Source organism: Lissotriton helveticus, chromosome 2_1 (genome assembly GCF_964261635.1).
Source record: "Lissotriton helveticus chromosome 2_1, aLisHel1.1, whole genome shotgun sequence".
Taxonomy (NCBI): domain Eukaryota; kingdom Metazoa; phylum Chordata; class Amphibia; order Caudata; family Salamandridae; genus Lissotriton; species Lissotriton helveticus.
Genome location: NC_136059.1, coordinates 1803782230 through 1803806878, shown reverse-complemented (window position 1 = coordinate 1803806878; position 24649 = coordinate 1803782230).

Here is a 24649-nt window from a genome sequence, read left to right as displayed (position 1 = left end):
GGGTCCTTGGTGGGCTCTTCTCCGGTGATAGTATGGCTGGTCTCATACCAGCGGAAAAGAAGGCTTAAGCTTGTTGGACTATATAACATGCTAATTTCGTTTGTGCCCTGAGGCCTGCTCCTGTCCATGTAACATACATGGTTCAGAAACTGCTCTGTGACCTGGGAAGGTCGCACCAAGCATGCCCTCTTTAAATGGTATTTGGCAACTCTCCATGTCCTGAGCTGCTGACATGTGGCAAGTGGTAGGGTACAGATTTACGTGTATTAATTGTCTTGAGCAGACATTTGTAATGTTATATATAGAGCTTTATTCATGACCCCACTCATGCAAAGTTCCACTGAAATGTGGTACCCAGACCATTGCACAGTGTTAGACCTGACATCCTTGGCATGGTTTTCCCCCATCTTTTTGCCTCTGACTCATGTATTTTTGATGCTGTGCTGGATTTCGTTTTTGCTGGTTTAGATGCTTTGGACCCTCTGCCACTGCTGATCAGTGTCAGAGGGTAAGTGCTCCCTCTGTAAATTGTCATATTGATTGGGCATACCTGATTGGCATATCTGTATCACCAGGAGGTCCCTAGTAAAGTGCACTGTGTGTGCCAGGGCTGGTGATGACAGATGCTACTAGTGGGCCTGCAGCGCAGATTGCGCCACCCACATGAGTAGCTCAAAAAGGGGGTCTCAGGCCTGCCAGCGCAGGGCCTGTGTGCAGTCAGTGGACTGCCATGTCTGCCTGGCCAGTGTCCTCACTGGCTGGGCTTAACCCTCCCCTGTCTGTGCACATCAGCCACCCCTATGGAAGGCTCCAGGTACCCCCCTGGGTAGGGTGCAGTGAATGGATAGGGTAGAGCGTGTACTAGTGCAGGTAACATGCTCTGGTAGAGAGCAGCAGCCACTTTGTGTGCTCACTGCTGTAGGGCTGTAGGGCTCCCTAGGGTAGCCTGGGGAGGCTGGTCCCATTGGATCCCAGCCTATCTCCCTATAGGAACAAGATGGAACATCCATGAAAGATATCCCTGAACTCAGAATTAAATGACACATCTTTTGGTGAAGGTTGTTTTTGGATCCTGGGGTTGAGAATAGCATTTTTAGAAGTGGCTGTTCTTTTGTATAAACCTTTCTGTGTGCCTGGGCCTGTGTGTGGAATGCCTGCGTGACAGGAGCTGCAGGGCCCCGGAGGGGGTTGGAGTCAGCCCAGGGGTGAAAGGCGACATCTGTTGCCCGGGGAAGGGGAGAGAGAAGAGCCTGATAGTGCTGGACTGTGCCTGCCTGACCACCGTGCTGGCTAACTCCCCTGCCGACCCACTGTCACCTCTGGCCCTGAAGCTGTCAGGAAGAAGAACACCAGAAACATTCCCGAGCCAAGGATCCCCTTGCACAAAGGACTTCAAAGGCGTTCAGGGGTATAAGGGAAGGACCCCTTACTACAGAAGATTAGATTCTGAAATTCTACAATCAAGACGGACCCTCTGCTGGAAGGAGGACGGCGAGGACGGCGAGAGAACTAAAGGAAGATTGCCTTGCTGTGTGCTCTAAGGGCTGACCTGTTCTGCTGTATCACTGGAAGCTGAGGAGGAGAAAGGGACTTTGCTGTGGGCTGTGTCCCTGCCTGCTTGAAACTGCTGAGACTTTGCTGTGTGCTGTGCCTACAGCTTGAATCTCCAAGGGCCTGAGAAGAGCTGGCTCCCTGTCTGCAACCCAGGAACATAAAGGTTGCCCAAGGCTACAAGAATCTGCTGTGCCCCCCCCCCTGAAGCTGCTGTGTGGCGAGGAGATCGTGCAACCGTGTGGTTTGCCTGTTTAGCGCATTGGCTGCTCTCTACTGCTTGAGAGCGCCGCGCTGACCCAGCCTGCTGCAGGGCCAAAGTCGACGTGTTCATCGACACGTGTGTGGGGCAGACCGGAGACCTGTGAGCCTCTGCAGCGCAAGGGGCGCTGAAAAACAATTGCTGGCCGTATCACCGCCGCTGCCCGGGGCCAGAGAACCTCCGAGGGAAGCGCCATCCTGATCGGCGCTGAACCGGCGAAGAACGAAGCCGCCGCGCTCCCATTGGTGGAGGGAGCCGAGCCCCCTCACTAACGCCGCGACGGGATTGGCCCGTGCGGCGCAGCGTCATCAGCAGTGCTGGGCCGTGATTGGCCTAGGGAGCGGAGCGTCATCGTTGCCTGTCCCGGGAGCCGCACTGCCATTGGCTGACTCCCGGGTGCTGTGGAGGCTCGCCTGAGGAGCCGCGAGGGGATTGGCTGCCTTCGCTGAGGCAGCTGAAGAAGCCGAGGAATCAGCGCGATCACCGCCGGGCCCGGGAAGAAGTGACCTGACCTCGCCGAGGGATCTCCGCATGTGCTCCAGCCCCTGGCCTGCCGTCTCTGCTCCCCGCTGCTCTTTGAAGGATCCAGAGCGGGCGGAGAGCGTCCGGAGACCGGCCGGGCGGGAGCCACACTGAGCCTTCCCCCGCGAGGTGCCCCTGGGGGACCCGCGTCACCGCGAGCACGGGGAAAGAAGTCCCCCCTCCCTCAGGATACCGGGTGAGACGCGCTAGGAGCGCTTGTGGTCCCTGAAGCCAGGGGACCATTGGGGCATAGTTTAATCACGCTGGCATTGTTTCTTTGCTCATTTGGAGAGCATTGTCAACCCAATAACTCTGGCATATCTTCAAAACGCTGGCATTGTTTGGACTGCTCGTTTTTAGAGCGTAGCCATTATAAATCGGTGGCATTAGGTTTAATACTGATTTGAAGAGACTTGAGACATTTGTTTTTATGTGACAACTTCCTGAAACTACGTACCACCATTAAGATTAAGTGCCTCATTTTAATAATGAAGTGATTATCGTGCAACTGCTTGATTTACCTTGCTGAAACTAGATAAAGTTATATATTTTTATAAAAATATACTTACCTGTGTGGTCTCAGTTTGTGGTGGATTGGGGATTATTGTTGTGTTAAGTGCAAATGTTATCCACATTGTCTCCGAGTTTAGCCTAGACTGCTCGCGCCATGCTACCTAGAGGGTGAGCAGGGGTTATCTCAGAGGGTTATTCCGTCGCCCTGACCGGAGCTAGGGGTCCCTACTTGGGCCAAGGTACTTACCTTTGCCAACCAGAGACCCCCGGTTCTAACATTGGTGGCTCGCGGTGCGGATTTTGAACTAATAATTGCACTTGACCGGCAGTGATTTCTTGTACATCACTAGTCTAGTTTAGCAGAACAGGTTGCGCAAGACTTTTTCTTTTTGGTGAAACCTTTTTAGTTGAAAAAGGGTAGTAAGCATCATGTCTCGGAAAGCGCCAAGCGTGAATGGAGACGTGGAGGTGGAATTTGAAATCCAGAAGTTGTTAACCTATAACAAGGAGCAACTGAGAAAAGTCTGCAAACAGCTTGAATGCCCAGTGAGGGGCGGCGCAAATAAGGAAGAGCTAAGGACAGCTCTGAGGGCCTGGTGGGAGGCCAAACATGGTGTCCCAGAAGCTCCTATTGAAGAGGGTGGCGCACAGGAGATTGGGTTTTTGCCCAGTGAATTGCCAGTGGCGAAGCCAGCGTCTAGGGCCGGCAGCACCCACTCCAGTAGGAATATTTCTCCAGAGGAAGTGGAGGAGAATCAGAGAACTAGGGCCCATGAGATTGAGCTTTTGAAACTCAGAGCGGACGCCGATGAGAAGAAACTGCGCCTGGAAATTGAGAGAGAGGCGCAGGAGAGAGCGGCGCAGGAGAGAAGGGATGCTCTCGCTTTGGAGGAGAAGAAGCTCGAATTGGCTCATGAGAGGGGCATGAAGGAATTGGCCATCAAATATAAAGAGAGGGTGTCCAGTTCTAATGGTGGCAGCGCACAACCAGTACAGGCGGGTAAGGTATACATACCAAAGGATCTGGTACAGAATTATCAGAGGGGTGATGATATTTATGCGTGGTTTAGAGCGTATGAACTAGCCCTAAGGATGAATGAAGTGCCTGAGAAGAATTGGGGAGCAGGATTGTGGAAGCATTTTGAGGCCTCTGGGAGGGATGTTTTGGCACCCTTAGAAGCAGAGGATGCTTTGTCCTACTCCGCCATGAAGGAGGCTTTGTGCCTCAGGTATGGGCTCACTGCTGAACAGTACCGCCAGAAGTTTAGGAACTTCAAGAAGCTTGATTCAAGTACTTGGGTGGAGTGTGTGAGTATGTACACGCGTGCACTGGAAGGTTGGATGAAGGGCAGCAAAGTTACTGATTATGTGGGGTTGTGTCACTTGATTAGTAGGGAGCACTTAAGTAGTTTGTGTGTCCCAGAGCTGCGCCAGCATCTTTTGGATAGTAAGTTAACTGATCCCAGTGAGCTTGCTAAAGAGGCGGACCGGTGGACTAGCACCAGGGTCCACAAGGGGGTGGTAAGTACCCCAGCCAAGGGTGGACAGGGTCCCCAGCAGAAGAGTGGGGGGGACACGGGTAATCAAAAGGAGTCTTCTAAAGGGCCCCAAACTGGTTCCCAGGAGAAGGTGTCTCAACCCCCCAAGTCTAAGAAGTCCTGGCCCCGTAAGGGCAAGCAGGACAACAGGCCCCCGCCTACCTGCTTTACATGTGGGGAGGTGGGGCACATTGCCCCCAAATGTCCAAAGAAACCTCCAGCACCCTCTGGTGCTCCAGCACCGGCATTGGCCAGTGTAGCTTTGGGAGGGGATTTGATTTCTAGTGGGGAGGAAGGGTTAGCAGTGATGACCCTTGTCTCTTTAGGAGACCAAGAGATGGCCCAGGAAGCCTTGCTGCCCTTAAACACTAAGAAATATGGGCAGAAGGTGACCATCAATGGAAAGGAGATAGACGCTCTGAGAGACACCGGGGCCAGTGTGACATCTGTCAGGTGTCAATGGGTGTCTGAAGAGCAGATCATCCCCAATGTACTCCGTCCTGTGGTGGCAGCTGACAGTTCAGTGCGCCTCTGCAAGTTGGCACGGGTTCCATTCGAATGGGGAGGAGTCTCCGGTACATTGGAAGTTGTTGTAAGTGATGCCTTGCCTGTAGATTGTCTATTAGGTAATGACCTGGAGAGCTCTCCATGGAAAGATGTAGAGCACAGGACTCACTTGGAGATGTTGGGTTTGCCTGCGTGGATCTGTGTGTCCACCCGGGCCATGACAGCCAGAGAGGGCGGTCTAGCAGAGCTGGAGCCTGGAACAATGGCCCAGGAACCTACCAAGAGAAGAAGGGGTAGAGGGCGCGGGAAACCGGCCCCCACTGTTCCCACGGTCCAGGAGGAGGCAGACCCAGAGGGGGATGCCCTGGAACCTACGGGGGAGCAGGTGGCCGAACTAGGGGAATTGCCTGAGCTGTCCCAGTGGCAGCAGGAAGGTGGTCCCTCCAGGGAGGAATTCTGCCAGGCTCAGAAGGAGTGCCCTTCTCTCGTTGGTGTGCGGCAGCAGGCTGCCGACCAGGCCGCAGGCCTGGGGTCCAAGGAGCATTTGATCTACTGGGAGGATGACTTACTTTATAGTGAGCCTAAGTTCGCTGAGCCCGGCGCAGCCCGAGTGCTGGTAGTGCCCGAGCGCTTCAGGAACTTCCTACTGGGTCTGGCTCATGACGTGCCTCTCGCAGGACATCTGGGGCAAGACAAGACCTATCACAGGCTTGTCACCCATTTCTACTGGCCCCAGATGAAGAAGCACGTCGCTGCCTTTTGTAAGTCTTGTCAGACTTGTCAGGCCAGTGGCAAGAGCGGAGGGAAGTGCGTGGCACCCCTCCAACCCTTTCCCGTGGTGAGCACCCCTTTCGAGCGGGTGGGCATTGACATCGTGGGGCCCCTGGATCCCAAGACAGCCCTAGGCAACAGGTTTATCCTGGTCTTGGTGGACCATGCCACTCGGTACCCGGAAGCCATCCCGCTCAGGACAGTCACAGCCCCCGTGGTGGGCCGTGCCCTGATGGGGATCTTTTCCCGGGTGGGATTTCCGAAGGAGGTCGTTTCGGACCGCGGGACAAACTTCATTTCTAAATATATGAAGTCCCTGTGGAGTGAGTGTGGGGTGACATACAAATTCACCACTCCTTACCACCCTCAAGGAAATGGTTTGGTTGAGAGATTCAACCGCACCTTGAAGGGCATGATCATGGGCCTGGAAGAGCCCATGAGGCGGAAATGGGATGTCTTGTTGCCATGCCTGTTGTTTGCCTACAGGGAGGTGCCTCAGAAATCCTTAGGGTTCAGTCCCTTTGAGTTGCTGTATGGCCACCCTGTCAGAGGGCCTCTTACTCTGGTGAAGGAGGGGTGGGAGAAATCCCGTGGGAAAACCCCTCAGGATGTGTTCAGCTATGTGCTGGCCATTCGCAACCAGACCAAGCGCTTCAGGAAGCTCGCGCAAGAGAACCTGGAGGCTAGCCAGGAGGAAATGAAGAGGTGGTATGACCAGAACACCTCTCTAGTGGAGTTCCAACCTGGACAGAAAGTGTGGGTGATGGCGCCTGTGGAGCCTTGTGCGCTCCGTGACAAGTGGTCTGGGCCATATGAGGTGGTGGAGCGCAAGAGCGAGGTTACCTATTTGGTTAACCTGAAGACTCCCAGGCAGCCCCTGAGAGTGCTACATGTGAACCGCCTCAAACCCCACTTTGAAAGAACTGAAGTGACTATGCTCATGGCTACAGATGTTGGAGGGGAGGAGGATAGTGATCCTCTCCCTGACCTCCTGGCAGTCAAGGAGCAAGATGGGTCAGTGGATGGTGTGGTCCTCTCCCCCACCCTGACCCCAAAACAGCGGGAGGACTGTCGCCAAGTCTTGGGTCAGTTCGCCCCACTGTTCTCCCTGACCCCAGGTGTCACCAAATGGTGCGTCCACGACGTGGACACTGGAGACAGCATGCCTGTGAAACAGAAGTTTTACAGGGTGGCTGACAAGGTCAGAGCTAGCATCAAGGAAGAAGTTTCCAAGATGTTGGCGCTTGGGGTTATTGAGCCCTCCAGCAGCCCCTGGGCTAGCCCAGTGGTCTTAGTGCCTAAGAAAGCTGCTACCCCCGGTGGCCCCCCAGAACTTCGGTTCTGCGTGGACTACCGTGGGCTCAATGCGGTCACGAAGACTGACGCGCACCCCATCCCCAGAGCTGATGAGCTGGTGGATCGGTTGGGAGCTGCCCAGTACCTGAGTACTTTTGATTTGACTTCAGGGTACTGGCAGATTGCCTTAACTGACGGGGCAAAGGAGAGGTCAGCATTTTCAACGCCAGAAGGACACTTCCAGTTTCGTGTCATGCCCTTTGGGTTGAAAAATGCCCCCGCCACATTTCAGAGATTGGTCAACCAGGTACTGGCAGGGCTGGAGCAATTCAGCGCCGCCTACCTGGATGACATTGCGGTGTTCAGCTCCACTTGGGAGGAACACCTGCAACACCTCACTGAAGTGTTGAAGGCTCTGCAGAAGGTAGGCCTCACGATCAAGGCCAGTAAATGCCAGATAGGGCAGGGATCTGTGGTGTACTTGGGACACCAGGTGGGGAGCGGCAAGGTGGCGCCCCTACAGGCAAAAATTGATACCATTCTGGCTTGGGAACCCCCCAAGACCCAGACTGAGGTGAGAGCCTTTTTAGGTCTCACCGGGTATTACAGACGGTTTGTCAAAGGCTATGGCACCATTGTGGCCCCTTTGACAGAGCTGAAATCTAGGAATCAGCCCAGGAAAGTGAATTGGACTGAGGCCTGTCAAACTGCTTTTGACACCCTCAAAACTGCCATGTGCACAGCACCGGTGCTTAAGGCACCTGACTTTTCAAGTGAGTTCATTGTGCAAACTGACGCTTCAGAGCAAGGCGTGGGAGCAGTGCTCTCACAGATCAATGATGAGGGAGGAGACCAACCTGTGGCTTTCATTAGCCGGAGGCTAATCCCCAGGGAACAAAAATGGAGTGCCATTGAAAGAGAAGCTTTCGCTGTGGTCTGGGCTCTGAAGAAGCTGAGGCCCTACCTGTTTGGGACTCACTTCCGCGTTCAGACCGACCACAGGCCCCTCAGATGGTTAATGCAGATGCGGGGTGAGAATCCAAAATTGTTGAGGTGGTGCATTTCCCTACAGGGGATGGACTTTACGGTGGAGCACCGCCCTGGTACAGAACACGCCAACGCTGACGGTCTGTCCAGATTCTTCCGCCTTAGTGATGAGGACTCCCAAGAGGTTGGGTAGTTCTCCCCACTTTCAGCTGGAGGGGACACGTGTTAGACCTGACATCCTTGGCATGGTTTTCCCCCATCTTTTTGCCTCTGACTCATGTATTTTTGATGCTGTGCTGGATTTCGTTTTTGCTGGTTTAGATGCTTTGGACCCTCTGCCACTGCTGATCAGTGTCAGAGGGTAAGTGCTCCCTCTGTAAATTGTCATATTGATTGGGCATACCTGATTGGCATATCTGTATCACCAGGAGGTCCCTAGTAAAGTGCACTGTGTGTGCCAGGGCTGGTGATGACAGATGCTACTAGTGGGCCTGCAGCGCAGATTGCGCCACCCACATGAGTAGCTCAAAAAGGGGGTCTCAGGCCTGCCAGCGCAGGGCCTGTGTGCAGTCAGTGGACTGCCATGTCTGCCTGGCCAGTGTCCTCACTGGCTGGGCTTAACCCTCCCCTGTCTGTGCACATCAGCCACCCCTATGGAAGGCTCCAGGTACCCCCCTGGGTAGGGTGCAGTGAATGGATAGGGTAGAGCGTGTACTAGTGCAGGTAACATGCTCTGGTAGAGAGCAGCAGCCACTTTGTGTGCTCACTGCTGTAGGGCTGTAGGGCTCCCTAGGGTAGCCTGGGGAGGCTGGTCCCATTGGATCCCAGCCTATCTCCCTATAGGAACAAGATGGAACATCCATGAAAGATATCCCTGAACTCAGAATTAAATGACACATCTTTTGGTGAAGGTTGTTTTTGGATCCTGGGGTTGAGAATAGCATTTTTAGAAGTGGCTGTTCTTTTGTATAAACCTTTCTGTGTGCCTGGGCCTGTGTGTGGAATGCCTGCGTGACAGGAGCTGCAGGGCCCCGGAGGGGGTTGGAGTCAGCCCAGGGGTGAAAGGCGACATCTGTTGCCCGGGGAAGGGGAGAGAGAAGAGCCTGATAGTGCTGGGCTGTGCCTGCCTGACCACCGTGCTGGCTAACTCCCCTGCCGACCCACTGTCACCTCTGGCCCTGAAGCTGTCAGGAAGAAGAACACCAGAAACATTCCAGAGCCAAGGATCCCCTTGCACAAAGGACTTCAAAGGCGTTCAGGGGTATAAGGGAAGGACCCCTTACTACAGAAGATTAGATTCTGAAATTCTACAATCAAGACGGACCCTCTGCTGGAAGGAGGACGGCGAGAGAACTAAAGGAAGATTGCCTTGCTGTGTGCTCTAAGGGCTGACCTGTTCTGCTGTATCACTGGAAGCTGAGGAGGAGAAAGGGACTTTGCTGTGGGCTGTGTCCCTGCCTGCTTGAAACTGCTGAGACTTTGCTGTGTGCTGTGCCTACAGCTTGAATCTCCAAGGGCCTGAGAAGAGCTGGCTCCCTGTCTGCAACCCAGGAACATAAAGGTTGCCCAAGGCTACAAGAATCTGCTGTGCCCCCCCCCCTGAAGCTGCTGTGTGGCGAGGAGATCGTGCAACCGTGTGGTTTGCCTGTTTAGCGCATTGGCTGCTCTCTACTGCTTGAGAGCGCCGCGCTGACCCAGCCTGCTGCAGGGCCAAAGTCGACGTGTTCATCGACATGTGTGTGGGGCAGACCGGAGACCTGTGAGCCTCTGCAGCGCAAGGGGCGCTGAAAAACAATTGCTGGCCGTATCACCGCCGCTGCCCGGGGCCAGAGAACCTCCGAGGGAAGCGCCATCCTGATCGGCGCTGAACCGGCGAAGAACGAAGCCGCAGCGCTCCCATTGGTGGAGGGAGCCGAGCCCCCTCACTAACGCCGCGACGGGATTGGCCCGTGCGGCGCAGCGTCATCAGCAGTGCTGGGCCGTGATTGGCCTAGGGAGCGGAGCGTCATCGTTGCCTGTCCCGGGAGCCGCACTGCCATTGGCTGACTCCCGGGTGCTGTGGAGGCTCGCCTGAGGAGCCGCGAGGGGATTGGCTGCCTTCGCTGAGGCAGCTGAAGAAGCCGAGGAATCAGCGCGATCACCGCCGGGCCCGGGAAGAAGTGACCTGACCTCGCCGAGGGATCTCTGCATGTGCTCCAGCCCCTGGCCTGCCGTCTCTGCTCCCCGCTGCTCTTTGAAGGATCCAGAGCGGGCGGAGAGCGTCCGGAGACCGGCCGGGCGGGAGCCACACTGAGCCTTCCCCCGCGAGGTGCCCCTGGGGGACCCGCGTCACCGCGAGCACGGGGAAAGAAGTCCCCCCTCCCTCAGGATACCGGGTGAGACGCGCTAGGAGCGCTTGTGGTCCCTGAAGCCAGGGGACCATTGGGGCATAGTTTAATCACGCTGGCATTGTTTCTTTGCTCATTTGGAGAGCATTGTCAACCCAATAACTCTGGCATATCTTCAAAACGCTGGCATTGTTTGGACTGCTCGTTTTTAGAGCGTAGCCATTATAAATCGGTGGCATTAGGTTTAATACTGATTTGAAGAGACTTGAGACATTTGTTTTTATGTGACAACTTCCTGAAACTACGTACCACCATTAAGATTAAGTGCCTCATTTTAATAATGAAGTGATTATCGTGCAACTGCTTGATTTACCTTGCTGAAACTAGATAAAGTTATATATTTTTATAAAAATATACTTACCTGTGTGGTCTCAGTTTGTGGTGGATTGGGGATTATTGTTGTGTTAAGTGCAAATGTTATCCACATTGTCTCCGAGTTTAGCCTAGACTGCTCGCGCCATGCTACCTAGAGGGTGAGCAGGGGTTATCTCAGAGGGTTATTCCGTCGCCCTGACCGGAGCTAGGGGTCCCTACTTGGGCCAAGGTACTTACCTTTGCCAACCAGAGACCCCCGGTTCTAACACACAGATATTCTGTTTGCATGATGAGTGTTTATTTGCCTGGCAGATGTGTGGCACATGTATGATGACAAGACAATATGTGGGGTGAGAGTGTGGGGCCAGTGGGATCCATTTAGGATTGCCCCTGGTTTAGCATTGCATAAGATGGACGAAAGGATACAGACTCCCTGTACAGTGGAAGTGCATAGCATGCATTCATGAAGCTATAGTATGGAGGTTCCGATACTGAAGTGAGGAAGGATGAAGAAAGGGTTGCCTTTAGAAATTCTTGAAGGACTTCGTATCAAGGGATTCCTGGTTAGTTCTGGCACAGCACTGCAATGTGGTGGGTGGTACGGGATAGAGGGTGTGTCCGGAGATTCTATTGTTATGGTTGAGGAAGTTTCTAGGCAGGGCCTGCGGCATTTGTGGCTATCACTGATTTCTGGAAGGCCGATGACAGCCAGGCGCTGTAACTTCACACTTAATTGTGCCCATGTTTTTAATAATCCTGCTTGGAGCAAGCATCATCACTACCTACTGTGAGAACCACCACCTTGCACATAGGCTATGTCGGCACTACCAGCATAAACTGACATCTAAAAGGGAACCACCACAAACTGGTTCCAGGACATTAGGCAGTGGAAGTGGATCCACATCCCTTGTCTGGAAAATGTGTATAAAAATGGGATCCAAACCATCCCGCTTTCTTCAATTTCCACATGCTGCTTTAGTGCAGGGAAAATAGTGCTCCACAGAAAGCTGGAAGAGCTGTTGTGAGACCTTGGCTGGTGTTTACATGACAGCCAGTCTCGCACAGGTAAGGGCACATCATCCGAATTCTGCACAACTTGTTGGAGAAGCTGTAGGTCTTCCTAGTACCTAAAAGATGCATGCCTGCTCAGAATGGGAAGTAGAGTGCCTTATCTTGCAGGGCAATAGACTGTCCTGGAGAAAAATCCTATTAGTGTACCCAGTTTGTGGAGCACCCAGAAAAAGCTGACTGAAATGGGGAGTGCACCAGCACCGACACTAGACTAGACCTGGCCAACATTTTGATTGCACTTGTGTAATCTCTTTTAATTTCCGGCATTTTACTTTTTGAAATGCCTCCAATTATGCCATTATGTCATGTTGTATAACTAATCCTATTTAGCAGCATAGGAGCAAAGTAAATGAATAGAAGGTGAGCGAGCGGCTGTTGTTGGGGTTATATGCAATTTTGCGATTTTGTTTTGAGCACGAAATAGTTCATTGTATTCAAAGTTGACGAGAGAATGTATTGTATAATAAAATATAGCACAAACCGCCAGACTGACATTTTGCATACATTTGCTAATTTTTCTATTAATTTGTGTAATTTCTGCAAAGGAAACTATGCAAAGTTTTTTCAGGCTCACCCAAGACATTATAGGTCATTCAGTGTGCCTGTGTGGTAAATGTGGCATGAGAAAATGCATGCAAAAAAACTAAATAAGACCAGCAAGGTGCTGTCCAGTACATCTGCCATTGCATGACATGAGGAGTACACTGCAAAGATCGTCATTGTCATCATATCAGCGAACCTGCCGCATTGCCCATAGAATGCAACAGCAGAAGACAAGACATGCCTGCTCGGTGTTCATCCAAGCATCGCGAGTGAGTAGCGAGGCCCCTGGTTGCTGCCCTGTACTGCTCCTGAGCACTCAGCCAGCTCCTACCCAACAAGTGTACGATCTGGCATCGCCCGAAGCTGTGTCCCTTGCGAGCAAGTAACATGAGGCTTTGATGATATGAAAGACAGATTCTGTGTCTTGAACTATACGGTTAAACCTAATGTTAGGGAAGTAGCATTTCCATTGTGAAGTATTTCTGATAAAGATCACACCAACTGACCTAGTGGTTGCATAGCATGGTGGTTGCTTGAGGCCATATGTATCATCAACCCGATTTGCGAATCGCAAATAGGTATGTATGTACAAAATCACATTTTTTTTGCGATTTCTTCAAATTCCTTAGTTGCGATTAGCAGATTGCGAATCGCAATTAAGGAATACTTTCCCATTCATTTCTAAGGGTCAGGAGGCCCATAGGAATGAATGGGAAGTTATTCTCAATTTGCGATTCACAATTTGCTAATCGCAAATTGAGAATAATTTGAAGGGTGCAGGGGTGTCCAAAGGACACCCTGTTGCACCCCTGAAATATGCAAGGGTGCACATGTGGCGCACATACAGGCCCTAAGGGCATGTATGTGCGTCACATGGCACTTTGAAAAATGCAAAAATGTGCATTTTTCAAGGAATTCCCAACTTATCACCAACTAGAAGTTGGTGGTAATTTGTGATTCCTTAAGGACATTTTGCAATTTTTTTTGCTTCATACATTGCATTTAAGGAATCGCAAAATTTGCGATACCTTAAATGCAATTGCAAAATAAGGAATCACAAATTTTGCGATTCCTTGTTTTGCACCAGATTTTGCTTTATACATACCATTTAGAAAATTCGCATTCGCAAAGGCCGAAATTCTGGGAATTTCGGCCTTTGAGAATGCGAATTTGCTTGATACATATGGCCCTTAGTGAACTTGTATCTCTGAACACTACTCACCTTTGTAAATGTACACTAAATATTTCCTGCAATTGAGCCTGCAGGAACCACATGCTCCAGAACGGTATTCTGAGTGTGGCGCCAGTGTGGTGCCTATATTGCTGGCACTAAGCCAAGGCTCTGTTGAAATTCTGCACGCCTGATCTTTGCAGCAGCTGGAAGGCATGTAGTCAGACAGTCTGAGTTCTGAGCCTCTAGACAGTGAATATAGCCATAGCTTCTGGACCCCTCACCATGAGACAAAGGGTAGTTGCCAAATGTTCGACTTCCTCAGATACCAATATTAACAACCACTGAGCCCTAGTGACAGACATGGTGACAGAGAGGGCTGTCCAAGAGGTCTGCCTCGCATATGTAGTTAAGACGAAGGTGACTAAAGCTGGAAAATATACTTCTCATTGCACCACTTTTTATTAGGCCGAGCCTGGACAGCGCATGTACTGCTCTGTAAGGCATGTTGTGTTCAGGTGCGGACTTGAAGCTCGGCCCACTCCCTGCCCATATTTTTCATTGGCTTGTGTCATTGTTCACTGTAAACTGTGGCTGTTCAATGGTCAAAAGGCTTAGTCCCTCCTTAGTACCACATTGTCTCATTTTGTAACCTCCCGTGGCGAAACCCCTTGTTACATGTGTTGTAATTGGGTAGGGTTTGATTCCAGCCTCCGAGCACTATTTTTTCAAATAGGTTTGTCCTGCCTGCTATTGCAGGCACGACACGCTCTCTCCTGATATTTAAAAAAAAAAATGTATAGCACAGGCACTGGCAGTTGCAATGCAATAGGTCTCGCACTTGCAAGAGTTTAAGCTATTGGTATGGTAAATAAAAATGTCTTTTATTTATATGTTTTAAAAACAACACATAAATAAAAGGTATTGAAATTTACAATGCCAATAGCTCAAACCTTCGTAAATTCGTAAATGCAAGAATTATTGCATTGCAAATGCTTGTTATTTTTACATTTTATGTGTCTTACTTTTCAGGTGTCTGTGGCACTGTTTTATTTCGTTTCTATTATTCTATTTAAGTGTTCCAGGAACCTCTATGCATGGAAATACCAATATACCAATTAATATACTTGAAGAAAGTATAAATTTTGGCAGGAAAGTTTGCCGGCCATCATTTTAAATAAGAGTGTTCCTACTCATAAGACTACACAAACATAAGCTGTTTTCAGACCTTGCCGTACCACATTTGCTCTGCGTGCATTGATAATTTGTTCTGTTTAGGTGAAATTCGTCTTTGTGAATAGAGCTCTGTAATTATTAAAACTGTTGCGTTTAGTCAGCTGCATTGATGTTAGTACTGTTAAGTGTTTTATTTTAAATCCAGTCGGATTGTATCCATTGACCTCACTATATGATATCCTTCTCACAGTGGCTTCACAGGCTCATTTTATCATAATTATATATTGACTAATATTTGTTGTATTGTTTATTATTGTATTTAGTGTACATACATTTTTATTTCACACACAATTTGCCTGGACATTTACACTTCATTGTTGCTTGGTTATTGCGTCATACCGTACCCAACACCATCTCACACACCCTTTCTTGAGTTTGCCTTGGATTGCTGCCCCATGTCAACAGAGAGGTAAGGATGCTTAAGTATCTCAACTTTCTGTTGCACACTTAGATGCATATGTATAATAGAGTCACACAGGCATTTTCCTCATTAATGCAGCACACACAGAAAGAGGACAAAAATAGGAGAAATAAAGATATTTCTCCTAATTATGCCTCACCTGGGAAGGCACAGCATTTTGTTGCATTTCCAGGTCAACGAGCAATGGTAAATCTAGGAATGGGTCAATATCCATGGGAGTTGTCTGGGAACACCCACGCACCACCCAAGGAACTCCTCCTTGAGGCAGAGTAATGCAGCGATTTGTGCCGCATTGCGTTACTCTAGATTTGTCAAGCCACTGAGGGCCATGCAAGGCCCAGTAGTTGTGTCGTACTCGCACCCCGTTGTTTGGTGCACATGCGACTCAACTGTTTGATAAATATGTCCATGAGTGCTTTGAATGCAAACCAAGTTATCTCTAGTTTAGAGGGCTCTGTGGGCCATTCAGGGAGCCATGCCTGAGCACACTGTACTTTGAGATTTGCATCCTTGATGCATTGATAGACGCTTGTATATATTTAAATATAAATATTACCTGCCATCATTCAAAGTCATATAGCCATTATTCACATAATTCTAATTGCACATTTAAACGTGTCTTTTTGTTCATTAATCAATGGAACTTGAAAGTATGCCTTTTTTAATTAATTAATCCATTTGATGATGGGTTTGATCTTAAATTACACTTGTGTTCTGCTAATTTAAATTACCCGGGTTCCTATGCAGTATGCCTCTTGCAGGTTTTTCAAGATACTCACTCTGAGAACTGAAAAATTCTCCTCCTTATTAGTAATCCACTAAAATCTCATTTTACAATAAATCACACTGCCCCAGCCCCAAACCACCCCATACAGTTCTACATTTTATCAGATTGTAAAACACAAACCTGTGCCAGTAATGCATAGTCTCCAGCATATACATCAGCCCCAAAGCAATTATCAACATAGGACCAGCATGTAAAGCATTGTTCTCATACCATGGCAATTTTCATGAATCCACATACATTCATTTTTCAAGTTTTGGGTGTATCAGGATGTGTAGCGAATTTATGTTTGTACTAATTTTATGTATAATACACCAACACTGCCTGAACAAGTCAATATCCAAGGCATATATAAACAAAATAATACACAAGCAATATAATTTAATGTAAAACAAGATTCAAACAACGTCAATCACTGGAAACTACTATCCCGCTCTCCACCAGGCAATCACACAAGCAATAAAAATGTAATTTTCATTTTGTATCTAGAATATTAAAAATGGTTATTTTGTGAATTTGAGCTGGCAAATGTTTCCAAAGTGTGACAACAGCGACACCAAGAAGTTTCTTCCACTAACAATGCGTTCAACTACAAGTAGATGATCAATTGGTGGTCCATAGCAGATATTTTACTCTTTAATAAATGAAACGATCAGGCTAGACATCCTGGGGGTTTGACCTTGAACAGATAATTAGTAATCCAGATCAAAGAGTTAATATTATATTTGAGCTCGCCCTTTTAACCAGAAGCAAGTCAAGATCACAATGGTGGTTCAAAATGTGGCAACATTTCCTAATGGCAAATACTGTACAAATATTTTCCCTATTAACAACTTGAAGCGCCTCCATTGAGTGCAGAGTAAAAATTGTAATACACAATCAAAAAATTACAAAATTAGGGCCACTGTTCCTAAAGAGAAAGAGAGAGTATCAACAGGTTGTCCAAGCCAGGGGCATATGTAAGGTGGCAGTCAGCAGGACACTTTCTTGTTACCCTCACAAATCCCAAAGGGATGTCATGCTTCATAATAGGGCTGTTGCTCCTCTTTGGGCTGGTGCAGCAATGCCTAACAGGTACCCTGAAGGGTCACTTTGGTGGAGATCTTTTGTTGGTAGGCCGTTTGATGAGTGCAAGGTAGAGTCTAGGTCGGGTGGTATTTCATGTGTGATAGTGTGGATTATAAATGATCAGGCAGGTCACTAACCACTTTTAAATGCAGGACCGCCCTGTCAGATTAAAAACCTTTGTAGGTAGATACTACCAGTAGGATCATAAAGTCCTTTGGCAGTCTTGAACTGAGTTGCCTATTTAGGGTCCAACCCTAGTTGCTCAACATGTTTCGTGCTGCTTTTGGTCAGGAGGATCCCTGGCACTTTGTAAGAACAGGAATAGTGAGTGAATCTTCCTAATTCACAAATGTGTAAAAAGTGGTGCAGTGATACCTACTTATTTGGAGTTGGTTTTCTTACCTGTCAGGAGAGAGAAATGAAACAGAATTATCATGTTCCAGGCATAAGAAATACTTATTGACCAGGATGGCCATTAATATGGCCCAAAACTGTTTGTCTGGTGCTGGAGTAGCTCCCAGACATGTGAAGACACATTAAGACAAATGCACAACATGTGTAACATGAAAAAATAAAGAGCTGATCACGATAATAGTTGACATGCAGTATGAAATGGAGAAAATGTCATTGTGTGAGTGGCACCAGCATACACCCATCCAATGCCACTGTGCAAATAGTGTGGATTGCCAGTGAAGCAGCCAACTGTTTAATACATATATTTAAGAGATCACCTTAATGCTTGCTGGTATCACATAAATGGTCACTCCATTAAAAAGGGGAGTGTGGTGGTGTATCCAATGCTTCCCTTTCTTGCGCATTGCCAAGTACATAATCTTACCTTATCTAAGTACTCCCTAGGATCTGGCAGAGGTTCTGCGCTCAGTCATGCTAGACTGAAAAAAAGTATGTCAGGTGTGTAAGGGAGATCCTAACCAAAGGATGCCATATGGCATATCAGCGTACAACGGTACAGAGACCGGTATTCGGTACTTACGGTTTCTGAGAGCGATCAGATCATCATACCTACCCTCATCCTCTGCTGGCCCCTTAATGTGGATGCGGAAGATGAGGGAACCTATTTTAAAAGAGCATGTCTGGTGAGCTGGAATCAGAATCTGTACACATTGGCACACATATGTAGCGGCCGTCTTGGATTAGTGGTGTAAAAAAGACATTGGGTGTCTGCGCATGTCTGGCGGCCATTTTAAAGTGGTGATGTAAAAATAGTGGGAATGTGTAAGGAAGTTCATCGCGCCCTTTTTTGTCGGTCATCATGAAATAACGTACCGATGAGGGACAGTAAACATCTATCGAGAAACTCGTAACAAATATGTCCTCATACGGCATTCCAACAAAAGACCTCCACCAAAGTGACACTTCACTGGACCCATTGGGCATTGAAGCGCCGGCCCAATGATGAGCACCAGCCCTATGATGAAGAATGGCATACCTTTGGGATGTGTGAGGGCAATATGAAACAGTTCTGCTGACTGCCACCTTACATATGCCCCAAGCTTGGACAACCTGTCGATACTCTCTCTTTCTGTTTAGGAACAGTGGCCCTGGGTTTTTGATTGTGTCATAAACCAAGGAGCCCGGGCCCTTCACCTCCTACCTAGCTCCTAGTCCCCCTCCTCCTTTTGTTAGGGAAACCGTTGATGCATAAACATTTTAATCTGCTGTTGACATTTTTTAAAGCTTAGAATTCTCAACAGTTTGAACCAAAAAAGTTCAATTAGTCATACTCATAATAGGTCCGATTTTGGATACAATAAAAGGGTATTATTGGTTTGCTTTAGTCTCATAAAGAACTTATGGTTTGAAAGGATAGTCATAGTCAAAAATAACTTCTAAATTCCACTCTCAGGATCTGATTCTCAAAGTCATTTACAATTTTGAGTATGTTTACACTTTGGAGAAAGTTTGTTACTTTTGGCATCCACAGACTCCAAGCTTCAACTTACTACAAAAGTGTAAGTTACATGTCTCCACACAGAGAATAATGCAATTGGCTTATTATTGTATGGTTGGGCGAAACCCCAACCTAACCCCCCTCCTAACTCTCTTACTCCTCCGTAACTCCATTCCCTTTTTGTAGTAAGTCTGCCCATTTTCCCACCCACTCCCTCAAATCCCTCCCACATTTACTACCAACATGTATACCTACATATGCAGAGAGTCGACAGTCAGGGCAGAGAACACTGTACACATTCGTATAGGTAATGCGTATAGGGAAAAAATCTGCATGTACATTGTTAATTGTATTACATGTTGTGAATTAGGCTTTCAAAACATAACCGAGGGACCGCACCCATCACAATGAGCAATGCAAAGCCTAGGGCAGATGACAGAGCAGGGCAAAAAGGCAGGATTTCAACCTCATCATCACTGAAACATAAATTGTTGCCAGATAAATAACGATAGATGAACCATCATGCAGGTCTATCATCGACATACATTTGAAACCATAGTCCATGAACATACATCTGCAAACGCTGTTCCTACTCCAGCATTACTCATTCTATTCACTTATAGAAACTGATGCAGACTAATACTTAAAAAAGAAAGCATTGTACTCCCTACAACATTGGAGCTTTGGTATAGCAAAGAATTAACTTAGTTTAGGCAAAAAAGCAGAGTGACAAAAGTCTTATAATTATTTTACTAAATTTACAGCCTCAACCTCTCTTTTTCAGTAGTCATATTATCATTCCACTATTTATTTCTCTGTTGTATTCATTTATTTTCTTTTTTGTTATTTAAGTATGTGATTAAGTGCAAACCTACTTCTGTGGTGCACCGAAGTCCTTTACAGAGAACATTTCTCTACAGAGCATGCATCTCAAATGCAAGGAGCTGCAGTAAGAGTAGGATATCTTATGGGGCCTCTGGTTGACAGTGGTGGCTGCTACATAACACGGGTGGAGGGACGGAGGATCGCAAATGGGGAAAAACACCTACCTGCAGACTGACCGACTGCCGCCTCTCACTCATCTTCAGCTCCTCAATAGCAGGAAGCAGGAACCAGGAAGCACCCAGGCTCCTTACTCCCCTAGCCAATCACAACGCTGCATTGTGAGTGGTCTGAGCACCGTGTTTCAGCACTCAGACAGGGAATGGGAGCTTGGACATGTTCTTCACCCAGGCTGTAATGCATTCATGCGCACTTGGAGTGATCAAACCTCTCTTCGCCCCTGATCTGTCAGACCCGCCCTGCACCAGGAAATGGAAAACTAAATTGATAACATTGGTATGCTCGCAAAGCAGTGGGGCAACACTCCTCCGCATTAGCGCAGAAGCTGCTGCTGTTGGTTGATATCAGCCTACGCAATCCAGGTTGTGATGCACATTAGTGAGCTGTAATATGTATGTGGGCACTACAAAATAGCTCATTTTTTTCAAGTCACTAATTTATAAATTACATAGTTGGACATTCTATGTTACATGACATATAATATATGTGAGGAACAAGGACATAAAATGATTGGCACATATTCACATTAATTTTAGCCAAATTCAGAAGTCAGGATTAGGTCTCTGGTATGAAAGGGAGTCTATTAAGCCTCTAGATTAGAACAAGTCTTATCCTCCTGATTTGCTCTAGGATGTTGACAGGATTTTTGGTGGTGAACCTGGCATTTTCTGTCAAGAATAAAAATGTTAACATTTTGCCTGACCCTCTTTCTGCCAATAGTGATGCTTCAAATACAATGGAATGGACTTCTTACCAACTGCTAATCCAGTGGAGTTTCAAATTGTTCCTGAAGCTTCTTTCATTTTCCGACCTTGTGCACTCTGATCAAATCACCTACTTCAAGACCCTTCATCCACTTCCATTTTCCATCTTCCAAATTATGCAGCTAGTGTGTGTATTCTTTTTAAATGATAGCTTTCATATTTGTCACCTTTTTCCACACAATTTCCACTTCCTGAATTTCACAGCATTGATGATTTCTGCCCCTCTAATCAATTTCTTTTTCAAAATTACCATGCAACGAAACAAAACAAGCATTTGCAATGCAATAAGTCTTTGTGAGAGTTTGAGCTAGTAAATGTTAGTAAATGATAATACCTTTAATTTCAGTGTTAATTTTTAAAACATAAATAAAAGACATTGTTATTTACAATGTCAATAGCTTAAACTCTCACACATGCGAGTCCTATTGCATTGTAAATGCTTATTTGTAAAAGCGACCCATGCCACCCTTTCACTTTAACGGTTGCCATACCCCGTGTCTAAAGAAAGGTGCGCCACCGCCATTAAAGTGAAAGCAAGATATGGGGCGCTTTTACAAAAAAAGAAGCATTTGTTTGTCAAATTGACAAACAAATGTTTCTTTTTTTGTAAAGGCGCCCCATGCCATGCTCCCACAATAATGTCAGCCACGCCCCTTCCTTTAGACGCGGCTTACACCCAATTGGCAGATTTAATTTACTTCCAAATCCCTAGTAAAGTAGTACTACATGTACCCAGAGACTATAAATTAAATGGTACTAGTGCCTCATTGTGTAACTGTGACGGGGCAGGCAGTACAAACAGCGAACATTGTGCGTGGTGGGAGTCTACTCCCCTGTTACCTGCTGCTTTTCACTCTCAACAGCGGCCGGACCCCAGTTGGATCGAAGGGCAGGTATCCCATTGGCCCAGCCTGGACGTGGACGGCGATCCCTTTAAGAGAACCTCTTGGGAGGTTGAAGCCCCGCCCCTCGACGACCCGGAAGGAAGGTCAAAAGGAAGCCCAGCCAAGGAGTGGACGGACTACGACCCGGAAGAGGTGGAAGCCGGAGAACCGAAACAGGAGAACGCCAGCAGAAAGCGAGAGGAAGAACGAAGACGGGACGACGAGAATTCCGGACCAGAGACGAAGCCAGGAGACCAACGGTCCCACGACTCGCCCTGTCACGCACCCACGGGAGGGGCGTGGCTTCAACAGGTACGGGGCCGCGTAGCGGGTTGGTTGGCTCAAAGGGTCCAACCTACGGACTGAATGTGCGCGTGAGCATCTGTAGCCTGATTCCTTCCTTGCACTCCTCCCTCACGAGCACGACCTTGCACTGAGTGTATCGAGTACTCACCCGCACTGGTGTCCCTCACTCCCGGCCCCCGTCATTATAGTACCAACGGTGGTCTGACGAGTTCTCTCTTTTCTCTTGTTCTATGTCCCGGCGAGAGAGAGGAAAGAAGAGACGAAGACTGTCCTATGTGTCCTGAGCAGCACCCTGGAGACCTCGAGGAAACCCCCGTTTGACTCTGCAGCATTTGCTCGTGAAAGACTAACGAGTCGGCAGAGACGCAGTTACATTAAAATAAAACCCTCTTTACGTTCCCTGATAAAAGACTCAGTATCTTCTTTGTCCTCACCCCCCTGGGACCAAGTAGAAGCCCCGGAGCAGAGCATAGCCGACGCCCCCCTGGGACACGTGGTGTCAGAAGTGGGATCAGCAACATCCCCCATCTGTAGTGACAAGATGGACACCCTCATCGAGCATATAATTAAAGGTCAACAAAAACTCGAGTGGGTAGTAGAACGGCAGCTGGCAGCCGCCCAAGCGGACAGGGACCTATTCAAATCTTCACTGACGGCCCAACTGGAGGGAATGAAGAACGTGACGCCTACCCTCCCCCTGTCGACGGGAGAAGCACGAGTGCATTCTCCCCACCCTTCCGGCATCGCCTTACAGAAATATATCCCGGGGGAAGACCCAGATGCGTTCCTCCTCAATTTTGAGAGAGCCGCCAGAGCCTTGGGATGGCCGGAAGACAAGTGGCCTTTCTTTCTCGCCCCCCTTCTGACCGGAGAGGCCCAGTCGGCCTATCAGGCCGCGAATGCACTGGGAAACACCCCGTACGCCATGGTCAAGGAGGTGATATTGGACCATCTAGGCCTAGACCCAGATGCCTATAGAGTGAGGTTCCGAAAGGAAAGGGGCCTGCCAGGCGAAAACCCAAAGACATTCTTCTTTCGTCTGCGGATGGCCGCCAACAAATGGCTGAAACCAGAAACCTGCTCCAAGGAGGAAATCCTCAACAAAATATACTTAGAACAGTTCATGGAGGCCCTATCGTACGCCACCCAACGATGGCTACGCCAACATGTTGGGCTAGAGGTGGAACACGCTATCGAAATGGCCGCTCAGTACGCCAGGGCACAACCTCGACTTAGTGCTATGGACTCCGAGAAACCCGGCAAAGCCATCACCACCCTGAAGCATGACAGAAAACCGAGACCGCCTTTTGACCCGCCCAGAATGAGAGTCCCCGGGATGATGCCCCCCATGTTGAAAGGTCCTCAATGTTATGAGTGTGGTGAGTGGGGCCACATAGCTCGGATGTGCCCACAGAAACGGCCCTCTGAAGAGCCGATGGAGGTCGGATACCTCCCAAAGACAGTGATGTACTCCGCCGAACTGGGCACGGCCTTTCGCGTGAGTATGAGGATGAATGGTTTTAGGGTAAGAGCTCTCCTAGACTCTGGGTGTAAACAGTCCGTAGTGCAAGTACACTTCGTCCTACCAGAGCAGTACATACAGGAGGCCCAGGTCTTTATCAAATGTGTTCACGGGGATGTGAAGCCCTACCCCGTGGCTTCCATCTCTGTAGAGATACCAAATAGGGATACACGTACTGTTCGGGTGGGAGTGGGTGATTCATTGCCAGAAGACATGATCCTGGGCACGGACAACCATGAATTCCTTTTGCTTTTTAGGGAAACCCTTACCCGGAGCCACTCTGAAAAAGGGCATTCCTCTCCAGGTTTTCTAAGCCCCGAACCCTGGATAATCGATAGGAGTTTTAGGTTTGCGCAGACCGAAGACAGAACCCTATATAATGCCTGGGATAGTGCCCACCAAAGCCAAGGGGACCCCTCCCTGCCATACCCTAGGTTCTTGATCAGAAATGACCTGATATATAGACAGGCCACGGAGACCAGCCCTTGTCAGTTGTTGGTGCCCTCCTCCTTCAGGGAGCAAGTGTTGTTTTTCGCCCACTCCCACCTCACGGCCGGTCATTCAGGAAAAGAAAAGACGACCGAGAGCGTCCTAAGACATTTTTTCTGGCCAGGGATATACCGGGACGTGCAGGAGTATTGCGCCAAGTGTGAGTTGTGTCAACGGAAGAACCTCCATCGACCCAGTGCAGCACCGCTACAACCCATGCCGAGCATCGGGGTACCATTCGAACGTGTCGGTATGGATCTCATAGGCCCCTTACCCCGGTCCAAAAAGGGGAACATGTATGCCCTCGTAATCGTGGACTATGCCACCAGATTTGTGGAGGCCTTCCCTTTGAGGACCACCACTACGACAGCCATAGCGGAGAAGTTTGTGGAGCTGTTTTCACGGGTCGGGTTTCCCAGGGAAGTCCTGACGGATCAGGGTACCCCCTTCACGTCTAAGCTGATGAGAGAAGTGTGTAAATCCCTCGACATAAAACACCTGAAAACCTCAGTATACCAGCCCCAAACTGATGGTCTTGTCGAGCGGTACAACCAATCACCGAAGGCGACCCTGAAGAAAATTCTATCATCAGAAGGAACGAACTGGGACCGCCTACTGCCCTTGGCCCTCTATGTCTTAAGAGCGCAGAAACAAAGTAGCCTAGGGTATTCCTCATTCGAACTCTTATATGGGCGACTCCCTAGGTCCCTCCTTGAGATGACCAAAGACATGTGGGAAACAGAAGAGCTACAGGAACAGTCATCCAT